We start from the raw sequence: 9,647 nt of genomic DNA on the forward strand, positions 1-9,647 counted from the left end.
GTGGTGGATGGCATGTCATCACACACCTACATCATTGTTAATTATATTAATCACTGGTTGTCTGGCCCTGACTTGAATAGCGTCAAGCTGCCTTGATATAGGTGGAATATTACTGACTGCAGCCCTAGACAAGAAGCCCAATATTCAGGACAAGGTCGAACACTTGGTCGGCTGGTCCAAGGAGCTGCTGTGTGCCTAACCGAGGTGCGTCCTATAGGTGTCCTGAGTTTCACTGATCCACTCAGATAACTTCCACTGCTATTTGGCGTTTTATGCTCATTGGAATTTGTTTCGTTTGATAATCCAGACTGGTTATTATCCCCCTGGCATATAATGAGGGGGGATATAGCGATCAGCCAGTCTGTCTGTCCGTCCGTAATCATTTCCTTTCCCGGGGCAGAATTCCAAAACCATTCAGTGTATTTGATCGAAACTTGGCAAATCTATCAGGCACATACTGAAGTGGTGCCTTTTGATATTTTAGGATTTTTCTAATTTTAATTTTTTTTAATTTATATGGAATGAAGTTGGACATAGACTCAATTGGGGATGGGGTTCGTTTCCGGGGCAGAATTTGAAAACCATTAAGTGTATTTGATCGAAACCTGGCAAATCTATCAGGCACATACTGAAGTGGTGCCTTTTGTTATTTTGGGATTTTTCTGATTTTTATTTTTTTAAATTTTTATGGAATGAAGTTGGACATAGACTCAATTGGGGTTGGGGTTGGGGTTGGGGCACATACTGAAGTGGTGCCTCTTGATAAAATTTTTTTTACGAATTTTTATTTTTTACAATTTTTATCGAAAGAAGTTGGACCAAGACTCCATTGGGGAACGGGTTCGTTTCGGGGCCAGAATTCGAAAACCATTCAGGGCCAGAATTCGAAAACCATTCAGTGGGTAAACAATGTATGCTTCTTAAAGAACATTCAACTATTGATTCATTACATAGAGAATTGCACATTTACTAGTGGTTACTTTACAGACAGCTGTCGGGGGGATATGTCATCTTTCGGATGACTCGTTCTCTGGTGTTGATGTCTTATATACAGGACACACATGGTTTACGGATAAAAGAAAAATGAGAGTAACTTTATTTCGCATAATATTCATGTTTCATGTTATTTGGCATACAGTTGATAAGGTCGTTTAGTGGGAAAAATCATATCCTGCTGAAGTTATACCATCAGCCTAATGACAGCATTCCCTTAAAATACAAGGATCTCTATTGCATGTCCAGACAATCCAGTGACAGGCAATCGTCCCAGTCACCTGTCTAATCAACAGCATCTTCCCGAGGCAAGAGAATTAACTGACTTTAAAAGTCAAGTTCCTTTTAAGTCAAATTCCACCTCTCGTATCAGTTACATTTGTTTCAAACAAAATGGCGGCGCACAGTCAGGACCATCTGATCGATAATCAATATCTATATTGTCATAAAACGGGTCTTACATGGCGAAATGCATCAAATTACGTGAGGACCTTGATTAAACATGAAAAGATTTGGAAAATATCTTCTGTCAACGAGTTGGCGGGGCACACGCTTCAGCAAAACCTGCAATGGACCGAAATCTGCACAACAGTTTACGAACCGGATTTCGATTTCATTGCGCGATTTTGATTGGACTATGCATAGACTCGTTAGTCCAGCCAAAATGTAACTCCATAATACCAGCCAAGCTCGACAAGGGTGGAAACTGGACTTTTTAAGTCAGTTAACTCTCTTGCCTCGGGAAGATGGACCAACAGATCAAACATAAGTCCACAAGGGGAGTGAAAGTAGAAATCAAAGTATTAAGTTGGGTTGATGTAAAGACTCTGCATTCTATAGTAATTATATTAGCCACAGACTGATACATGTTGTGAGTTTGAAGGATTGCAGTGGTCTGGGCACAGGGAAATGATTAGTGTTGTCGGGGCACAGGGAAATGATTACAGCGGTCGGGGCACAGGGAAATGATTACAGTGGTCGGGACAGAGGGAAATGATTACAGTGGTCGGGACACAGGGAAATGATTACTGTGTTTGGGGCACATGGAAATGATTACTGTGTTTGGGGCACATGGAAATGATTTCTGTGTTTGGGGCACAGGGAAATGATTACTGTGGTTGGGGCACAGGGAAATGATTACTGTGGTCGGGAAAAAGGGAAATGATTACTGTGTTTGGGGCACAGGGAAATGATTACTGTGGTCGGGACACAGGGAAATGATTACTGTGTTTGGGGCACAGGGAAATGATTACTGTGGTTTGGACACAGGGAAATGATTACTGTGTTTGGGGCACAGGGAAATGATTACTGTGGTTTGGACACAGGGAAATGATTACTGTGTTTTGGGCACAGGGAAATGATTACTATGGTCGGGAAACAGGGAAATGATTACTGTTGTCGGGGCACAGGGAAATGATAACTGTGGTCGGGACACAGGGAAATGATTACTGTGGTTGGGGCACAGGGAAATGATTACTGTGTTCGGGACACGGGGAAATGATTATTGTGGTCGGGACACAGGGAAATGATTACTGTGTTCGGGACACGGGGAAATGATTATTGTGTTCGGGACACAGGGAAATGATTACTGTGGTGGGGACACAGGGAAATGATTACTGTGTTCGGGACACAGGGAAATGATTACTGTGTTCGGGACACAGGGAAATGATTACTGTGGTCGGGGCACAGGAAAATGATTACTGTGGTCGGGACACAGGGAAATGATTACTGTGGTCGGGGCGCAGGGAAATGATTATTATGTTTAGGGCACAGGGAAATGATTACTGCGGTTAGGGCACATGGAAATGATTACTGTGTTTGGGGCACATGGAAATGATTACTGTGTTTGGGGCACATGGAAATGATTACTGTGGTCGGGACACAGGGAAATGATGAGAGTGGTCGGGACACAGGGAAATGATTACTGTGGTCGGGACACAGGGAAATGATTACTGTGGTCGAGACACAGGGAAATGATAACTGTGGTTGGGGCACAGGGAAATGATTACTGAGGTTAAGGCAGAGAGACATAATTACTGTGGTCGGGGCTCAGGGAAATGATTACTGTGGTCGGGGCTCAGGGAAATGATTACTGTGGTCGGGGCACGGGGAAATGATTACTGTTGTCGGGGTACAGGGAAATGATTACAGTGGTCGGGGCACAGGAAAATGATTACTGTGGTCGGGACACTGGTAAATGATTGCTGTTGTCGGGACACATGGAAATGATTACTGTGGTCGGGGCACAGGGAAATGATTACAGTGGTCGGGGCACAGGAAAATGATAAATGTGGTCGGGACACAGGGAAATGATTGCTGTGGTCGGGACACTGGTAAATGATTACTGTGGTCGGGGTACAGGGAAATGATTACTGTGGTCGGGGTACAGGGAAATGATTGCTGTGGTCGGGACACAGGGAAATGATTACTGTGGTCGGGGTACAGGGAAATGATTGCTGTGGTCGGGACACAGGGAAATGATTACTGTGGTCGGGACACATGGAAATGATTACTGTGGTCGGGGTACAGGAAAATGATTACAGTGGTCGGGGTACAGGGAAATGATTACAGTGGTCGGGGCACAGGGAAATGATGAGAGTGGTCGGGACACAGGGAAATGATTACTGTGGTCGGGACACATGGAAATGATTACTGTGGTCGGGGTACAGGGAAATGATTACAGTGGTCGGGGCACAGGGAAATGATGAGAGTGGTCGGGGCACAGGGAAATGATTACTGTGGTCGGGGCACAGGGAAATGATTACTGTGGTCGGGGCACAGGGAAATGATTACTGTGGTCGGGGTACAGGGAAATGATTACTGTGGTCGGGACACATGGAAATGATTACTGTGGTCGGGACACATGGAAATGATTACAGTGGTCGGGGCACAGGGAAATGATTACTGTGGTCGGGACACAGGGAAATGATTACTGTGGTCGGGACACATGGAAATGATTACTGTGGTCGGGGTACAGGGAAATGATGAGAGTGGTCGGGGCACAGGGAAATGATTACTGTGGTCGGGGCACAGGGAAATGATTACTGTGGTCGGGGTACAGGGAAATGATTACTGTGGTCGGGGCACAGGGAAATGATTACTGTGGTCGGGGCACAGGGAAATGATTACTGTGGTCGGGGCACAGGGAAATGATTTCTTTGGTCGGGGCACAGGGAAATGATTACTGTGGTCGGGGCACAGGGAAATGATTACTGTGGTCGGGACACAGGGAAATGATTACTGTGGTCGGGGTACAGGGAAATGATGAGAGTGGTCGGGGCACAGGGAAATGATTACTGTGGTCGGGGCACAGGGAAATGATTACTGTGGTCGGGGCACAGGGAAATGATTACTGTGGTCGGGGTACAGGGAAATGATTACAGTGGTCGGGACACAGGGAAATGATTACTGTGGTCGGGGTACAGGGAAATGATTACAGTGGTCGGGGTACAGGGAAATGATTACAGTGGTCGGGGCACAGGGAAATGATGAGAGTGGTCGGGACACAGGGAAATGATTACTGTGGTCGAGGCACAGGGAAATGATTACTGTGGTCGGGGTACAGGGAAATGATTACAGTGGTCGGGACACAGGGAAATGATTACTGTGGTTTGGACACAGGGAAATGATTACAGTGGTCGGGGCACAGGGAAATGATTACTGTGGTCGGGGCACAGGGAAATGATTACTATGGTCGAGGCACAGGGAAATGATGAGAGTGGTCGGGACACAGGGAAATGATTACTGTGGTCGAGGCACAGGGAAATGATTACTGTGGTCGGGGCACAGGGAAACGATTACTGTGGTCGGGGCACAGGGAAATGATTACTGTGGTCGGGGCACAGGAAAATGATTTCTGTGGTCGGGGCACATGAAAATGATTACTGTGGTTGGGGCACAGGGAAATGATTACTGTGGTCGGGACACAGGGAAATGATTACTGTGGTTTGGACACAGGGAAATGATTACAGTGGTCGGGGCACAGGGAAATGATTACTGTGGTCGGGGCACAGGGAAATGATTACTATGGTCGAGGCACAGGGAAATGATGAGAGTGGTCGGGACACAGGGAAATGATTACTGTGGTCGAGGCACAGGGAAATGATTACTGTGGTCGGGGCACAGGGAAACGATTACTGTGGTCGGGGCACAGGGAAATGATTACTGTGGTCGGGGCACAGGAAAATGATTTCTGTGGTCGGGGCACATGAAAATGATTACTGTGGTTGGGGCACAGGGAAATGATTACTGTGGTCGGGACACAGGGAAATGATTACTGTGTTTGGGGCACATGGAAAATGATTACTGTGGTCGGGACACAGGGAAATGATGACTGTGTTTGGAGCACAGGGAAATGATTACTGTGGTCGGGAAACAGGGAAATGATTACTGTGGTCGGGGCACAGGAAAATGATTACTGTGTTTGGGACACATGGAAATGATTACTGTGGTCGGGACACGGGGAAATGATTACTGTGTTTGGGACGCATGGAAATGATTACTGTGGTCGGGAAACAGGGAAATGATTACTGTGGTTGGGGCACAGGGAAATGATTACTGTGGTTAAGGCAGGGAGATGTAATTACTGTGGTCGGGGCACAGGAGAATGATTACAGGTGATAGTGATAGGTACAGAGACATGTACACTGGTTTGAGACCGGGAAGTAATGTACACAAAAACGCATGACCTTTTTTCTTTGTTTCGCCAAAACACCCGCGGAACCTCAGCAGAAACACCGCGGGAATTTTAGCAAATTTCTGCGTAGAGCTACTCGGGACGACGCAGAATGTGTTACTTCTGCGAAGATACGCAAACACTGCGCATGCCTATGCAGCTTTTCCATCGATATCCGTGAATATTTGCGAAATTAAAACATCTTTGACGTCATTCTATTGTTTGAGCGCTCAATTATTTTGGGGGAATGGAGAGTTGATTGTGTTCTTCCCCGCTGTTGCACGTGCTCCGTCACGAGCTGATCCTTACAATGCATGTTTTATGGCTCTTCAGAATGTTTTGTCAAAGTGTAAGAGTAGAGATGTGTTTTAAGTAGGGGAATATCCCTGTAACTCACCCTGCGGGGCCTCGACTCCATTATTTTTAAGGAATGGAGAGTTACTCGGACATTCCCCTCTACTTAATTGCCCCCTTTAGGACACTAGATGATTCAATGGTCCCAGGCGTCGTCACAAGGGTTGTATAGAATGAGGGACAGGAGGACTTTGTTCCCTAACATGTCTCAAGTAAAACATACAAAGGTAAATTCACTTGTTAATAATAAAATATGTTCAACAACCAGTGCTATCTTGGCTAATATGTCACTATCATAGCACTGACGAATAATATACACATTCATATAAAGTGATACATTAAATATATGGGGGAGAATTAATTTGGGGAACAGTAAAATCGTAAAACTGCATAAGATAAGAGTTACAGTCAAATAAAGTTATAGCCCTCATCGTTTGAACGTGGTCTATAATTAATTATTTTCGCTATTCGTATTTTATTTATATATCCATAATACCACACCACACCTCCTTATATCTTATAACTGAAAGTTTATAAAGAATTCAATTAGTAGTCCCGTAGATTGAACATTTACATATCGCTATGATATCACTCGAAAAGATCCGGTTTAGAATGTCTTCAGCAACCCATGCTTGTCGTAAGAGGCGACTGTGCTTGTCGTAAGAGGCAACTGTGCTTGTCGTAAGGTGCAACTGTGCTTGTCGTAAGAGGCAACTGTGCTTGTCGTAAGAGGCGACTGTGCTTGTCGTAAGATGCAACTGTGCTTGTCGTAAGATGCAACTGTGCTTGTCGTAAGAGGCGACTGTGCTTGTCGTAAGAGGCGACTGTGCTTGTCGTAAGAGGCGACTGTGCTTGTCGTAAGATGCAACTGTGCTTGTCGTAAGAGGCAACTGTGCTTGTCGTAAGAGGCAACTGTGCTTAATTGTATGAGGCAACTTGTATCTTATAACTGAAAGTTTATAAAGAATTCAATTAGTAGTCCCGTAGATTGAACATTTACATATCGCTATGATATCACCCGAAAAGACCCGGTTTAGAATGTCTTCAGCAACCCATGCTTGTCGTAAGAGGCGAGTGTGCTTGTCGTAAGAGGCAACTGTGCTTGTCGTGGGGCAACTGTGCTTGTCGTAAGAGGCGACTGTGCTTGTCGTAAGAGGCGACTGTGCTTGTCGTAAGAGGCAACTGTGCTTGTCGTAAGAGGCAACTGTGCTTGTCGTAAGAGGCAACTGTGCTTAATTGTATGAGGCAACTTGTATCTTATAACTGAAAGTTTATAAAGAATTCAATTAGTAGTCCCGTAGATTGAACATTTACATATCGCTATGATATCACCCGAAAAGACTCGGTTTAGAATGTCTTCAGCAACCAATGCTTGTCGTAAGAGGCGAGTGTGCTTGTCGTAAGAGGCAACTGTGCTTGTCGTGGGGCAACTGTGATTGTCGTAAGAGGCGACTGTGCTTGTCGTAAGAGGCGACTGTGCTTGTCGTAAGAGGCAACTGTGCTTGTCGTAAGAGGCAACTGTGCTTGTCTAAAGAATAAGATTGTACATTAAGAAATGATTGTCAGTTTTTTCAGCCATTATGTTTGCATTATTTGCATTGTCCAAGAGATGTCATCGTGTCCCAGTTGCGTAGATCATTGCTCTTGATGTAAATCACTGGATTGTCTGGTCCAGACTCGATTATTTACAGACCGCCGTCATATAGCTGGACATTGCTGAATGCGGCGTTAAACAACAAACATTAACCAATTATTCGCCATTAACCCGTAACCTCATTACTTTAAACAAATATGACCATCTCTGTGGTCGTCCGCCCGTAGAGCGAAAGGTTCGGCGTTCGATCCCCGGCCGCGTCATACCAAAAGACGTTTAAAGATGGTACTTGTTGTTACCCTGCCTGGCGCTCGGCATTTAGGGCCTAAAACAAGGTATTCATGTTAAACTGCGGCATGGTATCTCAGTGGGCTAGCACTACAAAATCTGCATTAGTCCGGACTAGTACAAGCAGCCACACATACACACACATGCATGCACGTCGCTATAATCTTGAACGCGACGTTAAACCCCATCTCACCTCACCTCACCTTCAACAAATGATCCAGTATTAATAAACGATGAAGGGAAGGATGTTCAGTTACAGCCAGTGTCGCCGAAATGATTTTCGCTTTGTTTGTAACAGGTTGGTAAAATATTATTAAAAGACATTTCTTATAAATCCATCAATTGAAAGTGTCTTCGGAAAATAATTCCATGTTTAAATGCTGGTGAAAGAGAGCTGATTGATGGGAGATGTGGCGTTCATCAGGTGTCCTGTCAGCTGAAACCGCAGATAAACAGTTGCACTGATTATAGCATAGACTCTTTGTTCAGGCAGGATTATGCAGGATATGTTATGTGATTATTTTCTCTCAATAAGTGATGCCTGAAAGGTTCTGAGCCTAACTAAGAAGGGCCCAGTGGTTTACGCGTTCGGTCTTCACCCAATATGGGTTCAATGTGTGAAGCCAGTTTCTGGTGACCCCCGCCGTTATATTACTTGAATATTGCAAAAAGCGGCGTAAAACCATTCTCACGTTAGTATAAGCAGCCTCGAAAAAATCATATTTAATCTTACTTCGTATGATTAATAATTTTCATCACAAAGTTTATATATATCTTCATAATCTATTATTTTTCAATCTATTATTATTTGTATTCAGCCAAAATATTTTTGATTTAATATACAAGTATAGATTTTAGAAATGTACATTTGAAATTCTACTATCATGAGTATGTACCCTTTTCATAAGCAAACTGTGGCTTTTATTGTAAACATATCTTTGGGAAAATCAACAAATCAATAAATAGCATTACTTGCTAGACATGTACGCTCCAATATGTAGGGCAGTGATTTTTATCACCTCTACTTTGAAAAAATCCTTCACAATTTTATCACGAACGTCAGTGTGAGAAAGATCTTGGCGTTGACTGTTGTCTGTGTTACGCTAAGGTCTCTACCACAAGAATCTTCCTCAACTTTACCACCACAACGATCGTGTCCGTCCGCGTTGTTTTATATGTATGTCGAACACCGGAACTCGAAAAACACGTCACTAAATAACCTCTTTAATTGTAAAACACGTTTTGAGGAAGTAGGACTTTGTGAAAAACGATTTTGAGAATTCTAGACACGACGATTCCGTTCAACTTTAAACAAACTCCTGTCATATTTAGACTTAGCAAATCAATACCATTTTAAACTAATTTATGCACATCACTGGGTGAGGGATCAAACGTGACTTAGAGGGAAGAAAGCGAGTGTCCGATTTAGCACAATTACACGAGATAAGAAAAATGTTTAAGTATTAGGTTTAAATTATCAGTAACTCGATCCCCAACTATGTCCATGCTTGCTTGTATTTCGGTCATCGGTGTATCTTCTGAGAAGCGGCAACGTTTGTGTTACGTCCCTCGCATCAGGATTTCTAACCAAAGAAACTGCAACTCTGTGGGAATTAAGAATAAAAAATAAACAACTGTTCCGTGGCTTTTAAGAATTGGGTTATTTCGCTGTGGGTAATGGAAATTTGAGAATGGCTAGTGCAGCCTGCCGGGGCAGTCTGGCGAGATCCGCTCTTTGCTCTG

The sequence above is a fragment of the Haliotis rufescens genome, unplaced genomic scaffold (assembly GCF_023055435.1).
Source record: "Haliotis rufescens isolate VD_foot unplaced genomic scaffold, xgHalRufe1.0.p SCAF_19, whole genome shotgun sequence".
Lineage (NCBI taxonomy): Eukaryota > Metazoa > Mollusca > Gastropoda > Lepetellida > Haliotidae > Haliotis > Haliotis rufescens.